Source organism: Lynx canadensis, chromosome E1, assembly GCF_007474595.2.
Source record: "Lynx canadensis isolate LIC74 chromosome E1, mLynCan4.pri.v2, whole genome shotgun sequence".
Taxonomy (NCBI): domain Eukaryota; kingdom Metazoa; phylum Chordata; class Mammalia; order Carnivora; family Felidae; genus Lynx; species Lynx canadensis.
This window is the reverse complement of record NC_044316.2, coordinates 33,688,374-33,705,670: the sequence shown is the minus strand read 5'-3', so window position 1 is coordinate 33,705,670 and position 17,297 is coordinate 33,688,374. Positions and strand designations below refer to the sequence as shown.

Below are 17,297 nucleotides of genomic sequence, written 5' to 3'. Positions count from 1 at the left end.
CAGGCTTGTGGCCTTAAGACCTGTTGAATTGCGTGGGTGCCAGAAAGGGCCATTCTTTGCTTTCTGGGACCTTGCATACAGAGCTGGGTAGAGCAGGGATAAGCAAACACGGCTTCCCAGTCCCTGCTCTGGAAATTCTCGTGTTCGTTTTCTTTCTTTGGCATTTGGCAAGCAGGACCCCTGAAGACTGGATGGCTGAGATCCAAAGCTAACTCAAGGCAATCCCACACAGCTGCCGCAACTGGTTGTGGCGAATCACGGCGTATCAGCAAGGGAGACAACAAACACTTGCAAGGAATTTTATACTCCAAATCTCAAGCTGTCTCAAGCCACACTCGGGGTCCTGCCACAGAACCTCCTTCTGGATCTGCCCCCTCCTGCACCTGCTCTAATAACGCCGCCATCTACCCAGCACCGTGCTTATGAACTTGGGCACCTAGGAAGACTCTGCTGTCTTCCTTACTCCAGGGAGCCAATTAGTCACTGCGTCCCATGGATTTCCATGATCTTTCTAATAGTTCTTGCAACTCTCCTCATCCCTATTTCCAGTGCCGCTGCTACAGTTCAGGGTCTCGCCTAATCTTACCTGGAATGTTTCACAACCTCCTAAGTGGCCTTGCTGCTTCCAATCTAGTCTCTGCACAACGGTCATTGTGATGGCTCTAAGGGCAGACACTTCACTCCCCTGCTTAGGGAACCCTTCTGTGGCACCTCACTCTCCTTAGGGAAACGTCCAAGCCCTTTTGCATGGGCTGAGAGGCACTTCATGACCTCCAGATTTCACTTTCCTGTCCAACCACACATGCCAGTCACCCCAAGTCACTGCAGCTTCCTGGACAGACCCGACTGCTTGCATATCTGTATCTCTGACTAATGCCTTTCCCTCCACCCAACGTGCCCTTCACCCCTGTGTTCATCTGGCAGACTCTTACTCAGCCTTCAAAACCCTGCTCAGGCTTCACCTTCCAGGTACAAAGGCTCTCATATGCCTCTGTGCCACCTTCGTACCTACAACGTACCTCTAGTAAGGCCTTTACTGCTCTGCGTTACAATGATCGTTCATAAGAACATCCCCCAGATTTTCTAGAAGGCGACTGCCCAGGATCTAGCACAATCCCCATCACATCATAGGCCCTAAATACATACAGTTTGTTGATATGGGTGATTTTCCCCAAATTGATCAAGCTGATTCCTCTCACCAAACACAGCCACCATTGGGAAGAAAAACCGTCCTCTTACTTAGGAAAAAGAATTACTTGACATGTCTTAAAACTGTAAAACCCTTGAACAAGCACTTTATCCTTCTTTTTGCAGTTACTTTTTCTTTGTTACTGTGTGGCTGCAGCCTGGATAAGTTGCCCGAGTTTTATTCATTCTCCAAACTCTGATCGTTATCTTGGGGGGGGGGGCGGGGGGGGGGAAACAACAAACAATATATTGTAGCTTTTTTTCTTTCCCAGAGACATATATAGAGCAGCCTCTGAAGAAGTATTAATATTGAGGAAGATGCTATTATCTGCATTTTATTAATTAATCCATACATCTACCTGTCATTCTTTCTTTTCTATGGCCTTCCTCACAGCAGTGGTGCACACTTCTGCCGTTGGTAAATTGGCACGATAAATCTGGTGGGACCACCTCCATTTCCAGCCGTTCACTTAACGTTTTATCACGCGGCTGTGGTCTCAGGATTGAAGTCAGTTAAAAAGATTAATACCATTTAATACCACCCAGAAGGAAGACGCCAGAAATCTGTTTAAAGTCTCGTTATTCATGTCTTCATTCCCTTTGTGTGTATATTGTGATAAGCATAGCCATCCTTTTTAGGCTGCTGCTAATAACTACTTAAAATGATTAAGGTAACTAGTTATTTCCTGTAAGAAAATTGCTCTGCTGTCATTAACACGGAATTAGAACGGCTCCCATTTTCATCTTCAGCACACAGTCTTTTGCCCCCCAGTTGCCTTAAATAAACAGAGAACCATCTCAAGGAGACTGTGTGCTCCTTTGTAAGAGATGAGCTCTGACGAGGCAAGGTGGAGGGGAAGTGTAGCTTCGCAGAGGACACGGCTATGGAGGTGGCCGCTGGGAAGGACTACTGGCTGACACCCATGTTGTAAACACATTCCCCTGACCTGCCACGGGGTTTTCGGGAGTATGATTCATATAACTGGCAAAACTGCCATTATTCCTGTGTGGCCTGAGCAATGTGAATGGGATCCGGGACTCTAAAACCTCCCAGTTCTCTGGTCCAGTGGTTCTAAAGTTTTCTGTCTCTTGGACACCTGTGGACATTCACCTGTGATACACACTCCCCTGGGAATCCTCTGCCTTTGGAGAAAGACCCACAGAGATCTTGTCGGGACAGAAAGCACCATGGTCATTTGCAGCTGCCCTAAGTAGTAATGGTAAGTGAGTAATGGTTGGTTATTGGGGGTTTTGGCACAAATAAGTTTGACCAGTGCTACTTAAGGTGGAATCTACAAGCCTACATTCTACGTGTTTGTTTGAGGACTCATTTTCAGTTCTGGATGTATACCTTTGACTGGAATTGCAAGGTCATACGGCAATTGTATGTTTAACCTTTTAAGGACTTGCCAAACTGTTTTCCTACATTTTTATTTTATTTAAAACATTTTTTAATGTTTATTTTTGACAGAGAGAGAGAGAGGGAGAGCACAAGCAGGGGAGGGGCAGAGAGAGAGAGGGAGACACAGAACCCGAAGCAGGCTCCAGGCTCTGAGCTGTCAGCACAGAGCCTGACGTGGGGCTCAAACTCACAAACTGTGAGATCATGACCTGAGCTGAAGTCGGACGCCTAACTGACTGAGCCACCCACGTGCCCCTGTTTTCCTACATTTTTAAATAGCACATGCCCGTCCAGGCATTGATTAAGAATTCATAAGACAGCGCACTTGCACAACAGGAGACCCTCCTCCAGAGGGGCTGGTGGATTCCAAGCAGTCTTTATGTATCTGTCACATTGTCCTTCTCACTCTCTTGTTAGCTCTTGCTCTCTCTCTCTCTCCCACCTTAACCATCTGCCATGAGTGGCTGCATCCAGCATCAATATCACCTAGGAGCTTGTTGGAAATGCAGAAGCTGGGGCCCCATCCAGACCTACTGCGTCAGCATCCCTGGGGGCGAGGACCAGGAACCTGTGCTTAGAAGCCGTCCAGGTGATTGTGATGATTTCTCAGGTGTGAGAAGCTCTGAGACAGACCTGGGCACAGACTTCCGGCCACCCCCGCAGCAGCAAAGTGAGTGAGGGAGATGCCACATTAGGTACAGCACTGAGTCTGCTCTAATTGATATAAAACCAATCATTTGCAACACTCTCCACTTTGAGTAGACTGTGTGTACCCCACTTCATTTATAATAATAATACCAGACCATTCTGGGCAGTCCTGCATGGAAAGCCACTGACAGTATGCGAGTGTCTGTCAACTGGTCCCTGCAGAAATAATCCTGGATCGTCTTAGTAATCCCAGAGGCTGTGCCCTTCCTCAGCACCAGGCCAACCTGTGAGTGTGATGACTGGTCTGCAGTGGAGTCAAATGCCCCACCGAGGGTTAGCCCTCTGTGGCTTCCTGACAGCCAATGGCAGTGTTGATGTGTGATATCTGGTGCTTGTATTAGGCCTTTCCCATCTCTGCTGGTCAAGAAACGGTTATGTTAGTAGACTGTTGAGACCATCTATTTTGTTGTCAGACAGACCAGGATTCAAACCTGCCACTTGAACTTGAACATGTTTCTTAATTCTTCAGGTAGTCAATACCCTGCCTGCAAAATGGGTTCATAATATCTATTGCATGGACTAGGTGTCCAGTAAATGGTGGTTATTATTGTTATTGATTCTTGCTGATGATACGTGTGGGAGCTCTCCACGGTGCTTCTGTCCTCCCTCCTTCTCTCCTTTTAATAATAAAAAAAGAAGTACATGGAAAAAGGCAGACGGTTAAGGTAAAGTAGAGCAAGAGAGATGCAACCATCATAGAACACTAAAAGCTTCTTAAAGTACTGCAACCCTCTGGTCTCCTTCTATCTCTGGATGTTTTTTCACTCAAGTGCACTCTCCTGTGCGCTCTTAAACTCAGTGCCTGGCACAGGGTTAAGTGCTCAATGTAAACATACAGAAAAACAGTTTGGCTGTTCCTCAAAACGTTAAACATACAAATACCATGTAGCTCAGCAATTCCACTCCCAGGTATACGTCCGAAAGAACTGAAAGCAGGCATCCAAACAAAAACTTCTGCCTGTATACTTATAGCCACACTATTCACAACAGACCAGAGGTGGAAACAATCCAAATGTCCATCGATGGATAAATGAATAAACAAATTATGGGCAACCCATACCATGGAGTGCTGGTCAGTCATGAAGAGGAATAAAACCCCCACACATGCTACAACAGAGGTGAACCTCAAAAACATCATTCTGAGTGAAAGAAGCCAGACACCAAGGAGTATACATGGTACAATTCCATTTATGTGCAATATCCAGAAAAGGGAAACCTATAGACAGAAAGCAGGTTGGTAGTAGCCAGGGGCTGGGGGTGGGGGAAAGCCTGGGGCATGACTATTTAACAGGTATGGGGTTTTTTTTTGGGGGGGTGAAGAAAGTGTTTTGGAATTAGATAAAGGTGGTGGTTGCATGACTTTGTTAATGTACTAAAAGCCATAGAAGTGTCCACCTTAAAATAGTTAATGTCATGTTACTGAAATTAAAAAATAAATAAATAAACATATATGTCTACATGTTTAAAGAGCAATAAAAAAATGAAAGGTTGAGCCTGAATGATTGATTTAGGGATTCTTAAAAGCACAGCCATTGAAAAAGATCTTCTGTTTCTGTTGCTTCTTGCTAGAACTAAAAATCCATCTGTCCACGTGGGGAACTCTGGTGAGGGATGTATGGCTCTCTGGCAAGTGTACATGGTCATAAATTTGGCTTTGCTGGTGTCGGGGATTTCAGGTAAGAATCAGGAACTGCGAAAGTTGTTAACAACTCAGCTGTTTCCAAGACAGGTGAGCATCTAAGACAGGGCCCTGGGCAAGGTTTGAGTGCAGTCAGGAGAAACATGTGAAAGAAATGGATGTAGGCAAGCCCTCCTGAGAGACAGATTCAGGGGCATAAAATTGGCACTTCTTCTCCATTAAGCAATTTAGGATGATCTGAAGTCTTCTCCAAGTTCCTGTCTCTCTCTTTATCTTAATTAGTAAAGCAAAGTCTTAGGTACAGTAAGCTCTCTCCTTCCCTAACGGATTAGCTGGAAAATAGGAAACTAAGATTTTGGGAGAGTCTAATAACCAGGGAGTGAGGGAAAGAGGGAAGGGCAGCTTATAGACTAAGAGCTATGTACTGGTTGGTGAACAACACTTTCCCAACATTAATTCCCATATTAATTCCTTCACTCTCAAAAACAATTGCATTTCTTTTTTGTGTACTCGAAGGAAGCAAAGATATACGTGACATAGTGTCCCCCCTCAAGGAGTTTCCTATCTATCTATTGAGGGTTGAGGGGGAGACAAGAGCACCAGCAATTATTACACAAGCCAGGGTAGCACCTGTCACACTGTACTGCACACACGAATCACTTGGGGATCTTGTTAAAAATGCAGGTTTGATTTATTATGTCTGGAGCAGGGCCTGAGATTCTGGTCTGAGGACCCCATCTGGCACAGCAAGGAACCCATATGTGATAACAGGGTGATGATATAAAGCGGGGTTTGGCAAACTATGGCCTGTGGGCTACATGTGGCTTACTGGCCCATGAACTAAGGAAGGTTAGACATGTTTAAATGGAAAATAAAAGAAGAATGCTATTTCATGACATCTGAAAATTATATACAATTCAAATTTAGCATCCATAAATAATGTTTTGTTGGAATGCAGATGCACCCATTTCTCTACACATTATCTATGACTGACTGCTTTCTCACTACAAAGACAGAATTGAGTAATTGCAGCTGAAACCATATGGCCCACAAAACCTAAAATATTCACTCTCTGGCCTTTTATGGGAAGTCTGTCTACCCCTGGCATAAAATAAGAAGGGATTTCATGTCAGAGGAAGAGACTAATTCCTGCTGGATTAATCATGGGTAGACTTCAAGGAGGAGGGGCATCTGAGTGCCTTGACTGTGGGTGGAATCTGAATGGCAGCCTTTTGGGAAGAAAGAAATCCACTAGGTACAAAGTCGTGGACATGGGAAATGTAGGAGATGTGACAGCAGATCTCAGTGTTAAAACCATGAACAAGGCCCTGAACAAATCAGGCCACTGTCAGGGTTGTCAATGTGGACTCATCCTGAAAGCTTCCCCCTGAATGTCAAAGAAAAATGGCCTGATACAAAGAAACCTGTTCCCAGCTCCGGGAAGATGGAACCAGCTGGGCAAGTGTCTGGTGAACTACGTGTGTGTGTGCGAGTGAGTAACAATGAAGCCTAGGCAGAACGTTAATTAAGTATGAGTGAGGATTTGGGACCCAGTGGTTCTCAAAGTTGGAGAATGACACTGTCCCCCAGGGAGTGTTTGGAAATGTGTCAAAGTGTTTTGGGTTATCACAATAGCTGGGGAACATCTACTGACATCTATCGTCCAGGGAAGCTAAACAGATTTTTAACGAGATGCAGAGGACAGTAGTTCTTGGCAACATCGAACTGGTTTCTCCTAAATGCTGAAAGCACCCCCTTAAACAAAGTCAGGCTGGGGACTCTTCTGTGGTGCATAATGGCCATGGGCTGAGGAATGAAAAGACGGATTAAAAGGAATAAAGGTCCAGCCCTGTTTGGACACTGACGGACGGAAAGCAGGCAGGAGGGTGTATCGATGTGAACTGATATGCTTGGCCATTAGACTGGAAATCTTCCATTTCTCCACCAGATTCCAGAACAGCCAGAATGCCAGGCTAATGTAAAAATTCCAAGAAAATCTATGTTTTGGGGATACTTAGGGTGCTTCTTTTCATGATCATTTACCCACCCTACTCTTTCGGCCTTAATCTGCATGGTGGCGAGATTGCTGGTTTTGGAATCAGGAGGATCTGGGTATGATTTCTGCTTTGTCTCTTCCTAGACATTGATCTTAGGCAAGTTATTTCCACTCAACCTTACTTTCTTGACCTGTAAAATGTGTATGGTGAAGGATTTTTGTAAAAGTTGATTAACATACTCTTTGGGGCAGGCTTTGCACAATACTGGGGCCCATAGCGATGCCCAGTAAATATGTTTCCTTCTCTCTTTGCTTCAATGAGCATACACTAATTTCTGCTGCTAATGGTGCTACCATTGGCCAGTTGGGGAACCAGTTTTAGCCAAGCATGGCATTGATAAATACAAAGCCAATTTCTCACCCTTGGCACTACAGACATTTTGGGCTGGATAATTCTTTGTTGTAGGGATTGTCCAGTAGCATCCCCCAGTCATGACAACACAAACTGTTTCCAGACATTGCAAAATGTTCTCAGGGAGGCAAAATTGCCCTTGGTTTAAGAACCACTGGTTTAAGATGGGAGAAAAATAAGTAATGGCTGTTTTGGATGAAGGGAGAAATGTGGGATTGCTTTGTTTTGTTGTCCAAGCAAAAATTCTGACCAGACTCTATAGTCTATAAACACTACAACATAGCACATTTCCACTCAATGCCAGGGAATGCACTAGGTCCTGGGGACAGACAGAAACAAGGCATGGTCCCTGCTTTCCAGGCATGAACAACCTGTTCTGCAGAGTCCCATCTGAGGAAGAAGGTTCTTGAAACTCTGGCCACCAAGTAGCCATTCATTTTCTAGGCAGAGCCTGCCATTGGGTCTCTGGAAAACAAGTGAACTGATAAGATGGGAGGCTGGGTGGATTTATGCTAGTGTTTATTTTGAAAGCTGAACCAAGCAAGGCACAGGTTGAACCTCCTGGCAAAAGGAAAATTCCCTTGCCACCGGAGGGAGGCCGGATTTATCTCAGGGGATATGGTTTGGTGACAAGACTGATTATATGGGGTGTATTGTTTATATGAGTGTAATGTACTCAGGGCTCAAGGCAGAAGGTGGGTTTTATAAATCAGCAGATAAGTAAAATAAATGCATTGGGCTAGATACTCCCGCTCTTTGGATAAAGGTGAAAGGAGATGGTGAAATACACTTATTCACAGGAATTCAATAAACTTACTGGATTCTCCCTTAAATGATCGGTTACCACCACTACCCAAAGGCTCCCCTGCACCCCAAGGTCATATTCTCTATGAGAAAGTTCTAGAATGTTGGCATTGGATATAAGATCTTGTCTTCTTGACATCAATGATTGAAAAGTAAAGAAATAGACAGCCAGGACACTCCCTGATGAGGGTGGGGAGAAGAGAGGAAACCCATTGTTTATGAAGAGCTACTCTGTGCCAGATACTTGATATTTACACATACACCATCTCAGTTAATTCAAATAAAAATCCTGTGGAACGATAATTTCCCATCCTGTCTGCTTATAAGAACCACCAGGCATCCTTACTACAAATCCAGAGATGTGTATCCCACCCTTAAACTTTCTGAATCTGACTCTCTGGGGAAACAGGGAAATCTGTATTTTTAGACAGCACCTTCTAATGATCAGGGTCTCCAATGATCAGGCTAGTTTGGGAAACACTGCGGTAAACTGTAATTTATCATCCCAAAGTTATCGACATGGAAACCGGGCTTTGCCTGACCCCTACTTCCAAAGACTTTTTGTGTTTCCGTGCTGCCTCCTTGGAAATGACAGGTCCAATTAAGACTCAGACAAGACAGGCTTAAAATTTGTCTCTGCTTTGCATATTAGCTCCTTAGAGCTTTGAGAGCCAGTGTAGTGAAGAGGACAAAGCCTGTGACAGGAATTTGAGGACCTGAGTTACAGCTCTGGAGTTTATTAGCTCTGTGACCTTGGGCGAGTTACTAAAGCTCTCCTGGTCAGTTTTTTCATCTGTAAAATGGTGATAAAAAATAATACTTGCTCTGACTACTTCCAGAATCACTGTACGGATCGAATGAGATAACAGATGTGAAAGAGTTTTGCAAATGGTAAAGCCGTCTGTGAGGTCTTACTATGATGGAGTCGATGTCCAATTATCCGCATAACCGGTTCCTATTTTGTGCAAAGCCTTTGTAAAGGTCTGACCTTTCCTTCTCATCTCTGGATCACTCCCCATTGTGTGGTCAATGTGAGGACAAGGAATTCACACTTACACTGACAGATTAAATTATGCATGAATAGCGCTCCCCGTCAAAGGCAGCTACTCAGTGTAGGCCACCCTCCAAGGGCATGTGTACATATGTTGTGAACTGATATGCCACAGCAAACGCGCCACTGGGTTCACTTAGATAATGGAATATTAACCAGGCCACCACCGTTTTAGCCGGGATAGCAGAGTGTTGCCTGCGTCATGTGAGGTCACCCTCTAGTGGCTGAGGCTGTCAGTGCACCTAAGAGAGACCTAAACATGGCTCCACTCCCACCCCCCCCCACCCAGCCCTTTGCAGGGAGAAGACATGCCCCTTAAGATGTTCATGTTCCGATCCCCGGAACCTGTGGCTTGGTTACCTTACATAGAAAAAGAGACTTTGCAGATGTGATTAAGTGAAGGATCTTGAGATGAGCACATTATCCTGGATTATCCGGGTGAGCTCAATTTAACCACACGGGGTCTTGTAAGTGAAAGAGGAAAGGGGGAGAACAGAGGCGATGGGACGTGGGAGGCAGGGACTGGAGCCATCCAGTGTGAGAAAAGACTCAGCCGGCCATTGCTGGCTTTGAAGACAGACTCTTCCCCAGCGCCTCCAGAGGGAATGCAGCCTGACCAGCACCTTAATTTTACCCAGTGGAACCAATTTGGACTTCTGACCTCCAGAACTGTGAGACAAGAAATTACTGTTGTTTTGAGCCACGACGTTTGTGGGAATGTGTTAGAGCAGCCCCAGGAAACGAATGTACCTCCTCTCTCAGTGTTGAGCAGAGGGGTGCTTGAAAGCATGCCAGTGAAGCCTGGTCCCAAGCACCGTGGGGCACTGAGTACATGTCATTGTGTCCCCAAAGGCCCCATGGTGGGAGCTGGCATTGCCCAGGTTGAAAAGAACAGCTTATATGGATGGGACATCTGGCGGGGAAAAGAATACGTGGGATGGGACATCTGGGGGGGAAAGGAATATGTGAGAGCAGGCTTCCAAAATGCAGAATTTAGGAAACACATTTAAAGCTCAATGGTCCTCATTAGCATTATCAGCTCACCACCGGACTGCAAGCTCTTATCCACACCTGCGTGTCCCCTACACATCAGGGCCCAGGGTAGGTGCGCTCTAAGTGTTTGTGAGGAAAATAAATGGGTTCTGTGATTAATTATTTCTCAGGCCTTCAAGAAGGATTTATGATGCCTTAAAATATTAACATGTGTAAGCTGAAAATAATGAACTAAAATCTCATTAAAAGGAGCATAGAAAGAGATGCCTGGGCACCTGGGGTGGGAGGTAGAGGGATGTAGGGGGATTGGGGTCTTGTGTCTGAATGCCACCTTTGGCCTTGAATTTCTGACTGCAAAAGTTAGATGGGCACCACTCACTTACACATCCCTTTGGGTCCCAGGTGGAGGTCAAAGGCGAATCCTTAGGAGGGTGTCAGGAAAGACATGTTTACCAGACATGGCCCCGTGGAGACTCGCACACTAGAAATGCAAATGTATGTTTGATCTTCACAAACGTCCCTTACCATTAGGCAAGAGATGGCTGGAAAACACACCCAGCTTGATTAGAGATAGCCAGAGGCGCGCTGGTGTGAGCGGTTTATTAAATTATTGAGATGTCTGGAGGCTAAGGATGCCGGAGAGGATGACGTGAAGAGTCAGAGTCTGCAAATCACTGGAGATACTCTCGTGTTCACGGCAGGACAGGAGGGGAAGCTGTGGATGGGGGAGGAGCGGAGGGGGCACTAGGGTGTCACTGTGTCTTTCAGGTGCAGAAAACAAACAAACCCAGGAACGGTCCCTTGTGTCTCTTCCTGCCTCTGCAAAGCCACCAGGTACAGCTCCTCCGTGTTATTGATGCTAATGACCCACCTAATGGTCCTGCAAGAAGGATTTCAAATTTGCAAATGACAGCTTTTGCAGGCACCACAAATCATGGGGCCTTGCAATCAAACGCAAAGGGGCCCGGATCACTGAAGGACTTGGGATAATGGGTGATAAAATGCAGTTTAATGTGGACAAATGTGGAATAATATGTCTTGGAACAAACAATCAGAAGGGGGAACAGCTGGTAAATGAATTGCTTTGTATTACACTGACCAGGGAATAGAAATGGTCCTCAGCAGCAGCCAAAGTTGACAGAGGGATAGGCTGGAGAGAATGTACAAGAAGCCCAGAAAAGTCAGAGGGAGGAGAATGGCCAGCTTAACACCTGCCTTTCAGGTACTGATGCCTGAGTTAAGTGTTGGTGGCTGCCTCTTGGGCTTCTACTCACCCTCCCAATGTTGGGGTTTGGGGGTGCCCCCAGGCTTGGACCTTGGCCTTCTCTTCTCCAGTCCATTGTCTCTCCAGAGAATCTCAATCAATCCCTTGACTTAAGTATCATCTACACCCTGAAGACACCCAAAATTTAAATCTTCAATTGACCTCTCCCCAGAACCCCAGCTCAGCGGATCTCAAAGGTTCCTACGTATTAGAATCATCTGAAGAATTGTTGTAAAAAATCCCAATATCCACACCACACCCTAGACCAAGTAGTCAGAATCTGAACTCTACAAGTGATTTCCACATGTAGCCAAGTTTGAGAACCACCACTCTAGGCTTCTGTACCCAATTGCCTACCGATTTCTCTGACTGGATGTATAAAAGTTAACATGGACAACAAACTTGATTATTACCCCCACGTCACACCTAGTCTTCATCATCCACTGATTGCTCAAGTTCCAAATCTAAGCTTTATTCTATTTTCCTCTCTTTCTTTCAGTACCTATACCTAATCCACCAGCAAATTCTTCAGCACTAATGTGAAAACATCCAGTGCCATCCTGTCATTGTCTAAACTGCAACATTGTGACCCTTTGCTTACATTTGACTTCTCTCCAATCCATTCTCCCTCTGGTACCCAAGGCGATCTTAAAACTAAAAACAGACCATGTCATACCTTGCTTAAAAGACTCTGATGGCTTCCATCCTGTGTAGAATAAAATCCAAGCTAATTACTCGGACTTCTGAAGCCCTATTCTGTGAAACCAATGGGGTACTGAGTAAATGACAGTGTGTGACTTCCCAGGCTGCATAATAAAACATCACAACCTCCTCCTATGTTCTCTTGGATCACTTGCTCTCGGAAAAGGCGGCTACAAATGTCACGAAGACACACGAGCAGCCCCATGGAGAAGAATGTGTGGTGAGGACCTGAGGCCTCCAGCCACCAGCCAGTGCTGACTCCCAAGCCACATGAGTGTGCCATCTTGGAAATGGATCCCCACCCCAGTCAAGCCCTCAGATGACTGAAATCCCAGCTGACATCTGTCTGCAACTTCTTGTGAGATTTCTAGCAGAACCACCCAGAACCCTGACCCATGGAAACTGGGCTATATAATAAATGTTTACTGTTTCAAAGCCACTAAGTTTTGGGATAATTTGTTATGGAGCAATGGATAACTGATATGTTGATTAATAAAAAATCCAAGAATCTGGAGACCTCTGCATTGCTCTAAACTATTCTGAACCATGGTTTGTACTGCTGACCAGTTTTATCACTGAGCATTTTAAGCTTCAGTTTTCTTGTCTGTAAAACGGGTATAATATTGATGCCTATCTCTTATGTTGCTGTGAAAGATTAAATGACATGATGCCTGTGTTTGGAACCATAATTGGTAATAATATTTTTTATCATTATTCTTGTATTTTATTATTGTTTTGGGTTGTTTCACGCCTTCATCAGTTTGTAGTACTGTTTTCTTTGTGTGATCTGCATCTTTCCCCCCATCTACCTGTCTTCTTCCAGAAGCATGTAATCAAAATAACAGCAGCTGTTTATCATCTGCGACATCATACGCTATGCTGGGACTTTACAGAGCAGGGATTTTTTAAGTCTCCATCTACAAATGAGAAACCCAGGGCTTGGGGAGGCTGAATAACCTCATGTGAGGTCCCCAGTGCTAACATGAGCAGCCAGGATCGTAGCCCAGGGCTATTCAATCCCAAAGGCCATTCTCTTTTCTTGACATCAGAGTACGCTCAGTAATTTCTGAATGAATGAGTGAATACGTGAGGGAACATCATCTGTTACACAAACAGCAAAGGGAAAAGGTAGATGATCTGTGTGCACTCACTTCCACTTTGAGATAAATACAATTACATGAGGAAATGGTGTCACAGGAAGTGGAATTTTGGCTTTGTAGTGGACAGCTTTTTGTTTCGTGTGACCTGGTGATTGCCAATGACAATTTCTAGAATACAGGCTGACGTCCTGTACATTCTAAACTGTCCCCACTCTCCAGATGCCCCATGGTGCAGAGAGTATGCCCTTCCTTTCATATCGGCCTGAGTCATTTTCAGAGTTTGCTGAGAAAAAAAAAATCCCAAGTAGTAGGGGTGCTTATAAATGAAATGTGACTCTGGACACTTGATGTAAAAGTGTATGTGTATATGTCTATGTGTTTTGGCTATGGAGAATAGTTTAGTAAAGCATGTGATACTGATTTTAGCATATGTACACGGGTAGGTTTCCAACAGGGACCTCTAAGAGGTAATAATGCAATGTATTGGAAAATGCATCATGCTAGACCTGGACTATCCCGTTACCTATGTGTTGTATACATGTGGGCAAATTACTTAAACTCTCTGAACCTCCATCTTCTCATCTGTAAAATGGGGATGGTAACATCTATTTCAGTTTCACTGTGAGGATTAAGCATATATGAAGTCCTACCTGATCTGGGCCTCCGATTCTTCTCTGAGCTAATATCCTATGATACTATCCCACTGTACACTTCTTTTCAGCTGCATCAACCTCCTAACCATTCCTTAAAATCATCAGGCATGTGCCTACAACAGGGCCTTTGCACCAGCTCTTCTCTTTGCTTCAAATATTTCCCCTTCAGATACCCAATGGCTCACTCCTGCGAGTCATGGCTACCATGTCCCCTTTTCCATGAGGTCTGTTCTGACTAATTAGTTTTGCACTCTCCTCCAACCACTCCTGAGACCCCTTGGTCTGCTGTTTCTTTTTGCCATACCATTCGGCATCTCCTTATATGCAAAGCAATGTATTTATTTATCTATTATTTATGATCCATCTTCTATTGCTAGAACATAAGCCACACAAGGGCCACAATCTTTGTGCTTTACACACTGATGTATCCCCAGCAACCAGAACAGAGCCTGGCATGTAGTAGACATGCCATAAATATCTACTGCATGAATGAACAAACAAAAAAGTATATGAATAAATACGTGAGTGAAATCACTCAGTGCCATGCCTGCCATATTGTAGACATCCAGGAGAGTTAGGTCTTACTGTTGCAAACTGGATAACCCTAGTATTCTTCACTGCGGAGTTACGAATGGTTTTATATGCCTCAATTTTACTACCTACCAGCCCTGCACAACTGCACACCCTCATCCCTCTCCCCTGACACTCCTGTGCCTTCCAGTCATTTCTAAGACCCTGCAGGGGCCCAGGTAACCCATCTGCTTTGGTTTTCCAGCTCCACACTTGCAGTGGGATGAGATACTTGGTCATGTGGAGGTAGCCCCCTCCTGGGTCGTAACCCTCTGTAGGATGCTGCTTCACTGCCTCCCTCCAGGCCCAGTGAGCTCTGGCACTGCTTATGCATTGCCCTCCCCTCCACCCCTGACTCCCCAGCACAGCAGATGCCACTACTGCTGCTCTACCATTGGCTCTGACCACCATCCCTACGTGCTCCCTGGAATTGGACAAAATGTTCCCTCCTCTACTCTCTGCTGCGATGACTCACCCAGACCTGAAGCAAAACAGCTTGCAGTCCCAGCCGCTGAAGGTTGCTGCTGGACAAAACAACTCCCCTTCAGTTTTCACAGAGGACCAGCAGCTGGCAAAGAGACACCAACCTGCTCTCCATTATCTTGCCTTCCCTCTTGTCTTTGCTCCAAGCTTCCTTTGAACCAATCTCCTTCTTCTTCCTTCACCCAGAGGCATGCATGGCCCCCAGGCCCCTGATTCAGGCAGATGCCTGACTGCCAGCACGTGTCCTCTGACCCCCACCCCTCACCCACCCAATCTTTGCTTCGCTTCAGCCAACACATCCCTCCAGAGCATCAGAAACAAAACCAGTCGTCGTTAAAATGAAATTATGAAGGAGAAAAGAGCAGCATCGCAGAACAGAATGCTTTCAATTACTGCGTGTTGGTAGACTGCCGTTCCCTCCAAAGGTCCGGTTGTGCATGACAAGGCTACTGTCACAGCCCAACAGATGGCCCACGGTACCGGAGCAGCGCTGATCTTGTTACAGTGAAATCCATTAAATGCAAAACCCTCCCCAGCAGGTGTGCACATCAGCTTCGTACCCACGTGGGGATGCGTCTCTTCATGAAGACATTGCTTTGTTGGTATTTATAGGCTGATGGTTGTAGGGTGAAGAGAGGGGTGACTGATATTAGTATTAATTGCAATCATTGGCATTTATCTAGTGCTTTATGCTTTTTCAAAAATGCTTCCACAGCTGTTCCCTCATTCGATTCTTGTGATATCTCTGTGAGGTGGACATGAGATCGAGGGCGGTGAACCCAGGAAGGCAGGCAAGTTTCCTTCCTTCTCTGTCTCAGAGTAAGTTTGCATCAAGTCCTCCGTGGCTGGAAGCCTGGTCTTTGGGTGGTGCGCCTGCAGGCCGTGAGATGCTATAGAGAGAAGCAGAGCGGGAATCCCAGCCCTGCTTCCTCCCCCGCAGGGTGTCCTCGGGAACCTGGTGAAGCTGTCCATGAAGGTGGTGGTACCCTTCACCGGCTTGTGGCAGGGCTCCCTGAACAGGTGCCCCCACTGCCTCCGTCCTTGCCCTGCTTCCATCTGTTCTCAACACAGCAGCCAAAGGGAGCATTTCAAATCCTATTTCAGACTGTGTACTGCAGCGCCCCCCTCCCCCAGCTCCCACCCCACTTCCAGTGAAGGTGGAACACCTGACAAGGGCCTCCCACTCACGGTCTGACCCTGCAACCCTCATGCCCCCGCCTCTGCTTGTTCACACTTCTGCCACGCTGGCCTCTTTGGTGCTTCTCGAACACAGCTCATGTCACCTCAGGGCCTCCATGGCATCTGCTCTCTCTGCCTGCCACATTCCACCCCATCTCTGCATGGCTCCCCCCTCTCCTTCTCAATGGGTCCTGCCCCGGCTTCTCAAGAACCCCGCTCATCTGCCCACCCTTCTTCTTGCTTCCTTATCCCTCTTGCTCTGATCCGCGTATTGCTTTTTCTCTGTGACGCTTTCTTCTTTTAACATAATATATGTGTTAACTTCCCCACGTGGCTATAGCGAATTACAACAAAACACAGAAACGTATTCCCTCACAGTTCTGGAGGCTAGAAGTCCAAAATCAAGGTGTGGGGAGGGTTAGCTCCTTCTGGTGTCTCCGAGGGACAATCTGTCCCATGCCTCTCTCCTTAGCTCCTGCAGGCTGCCATCAGCCTTTGGCTTGTAGCAGCATGACTCTAATCTTTGCCTCTGTGCTCACGTGGCTGTCTTCTGTGTGTGTGCGTGTCCACATTTTCCTCTTGTCACAAGGACGCCAGGCATTGGATCAGAGCCCACCTTAATCATCTCATCTTAATTCGCTTTGATGATATCTGCAAAGACTATTTCCAAATAAGGTCACATCCACAGGCACCTGGGGTTCAGATGTGAACATATCTTTTGGGGGGATGTAACTCAATCCCCAACAGGATAAATTTAAATATCATATTATTGTTTTTGGTTATGGTCTGTTTTCCTCTGTTAGGTAAGCTCTGTGAAGACAGGTGCCTTTTTTACATGGACTGGTTAGATCCTAAGATACTCAACTGGCTTCCTTCCCTCAAGATCTTCATCCTTTAAGTATTATTTATATCCCCAAATGAAAGTCTCATAATAGTTAATTCTCAATTATCCACCCATACTTGGGAATTGGCCAAGAAAGGTAATTTCACAGTTGTTTCTAATGTATTGCCAGAAGAACCCTACTCTGACAAATTGGATATTCTATCAAAATGACTGGCTTATATTCAAGTTCCACACACACAGAGGCTACCACAGAAGGCTATGACTTAGGATAGAGTCTTAGGTGTATTGTTTCTACTGTGACCCCTTCCT

At 45.6% G+C, this 17,297-nt stretch overlaps 1 protein-coding gene across 1 annotated transcript in view; it reads right to left on the bottom strand.

Annotated features, from left to right (window-relative positions):
- Window positions 1–17,297, bottom strand: part of CA10 (carbonic anhydrase 10) — a 485,650-nt gene that overhangs the window by 46,314 nt on the left and 422,039 nt on the right. The gene's annotated exons all lie outside the window — the stretch shown is intronic.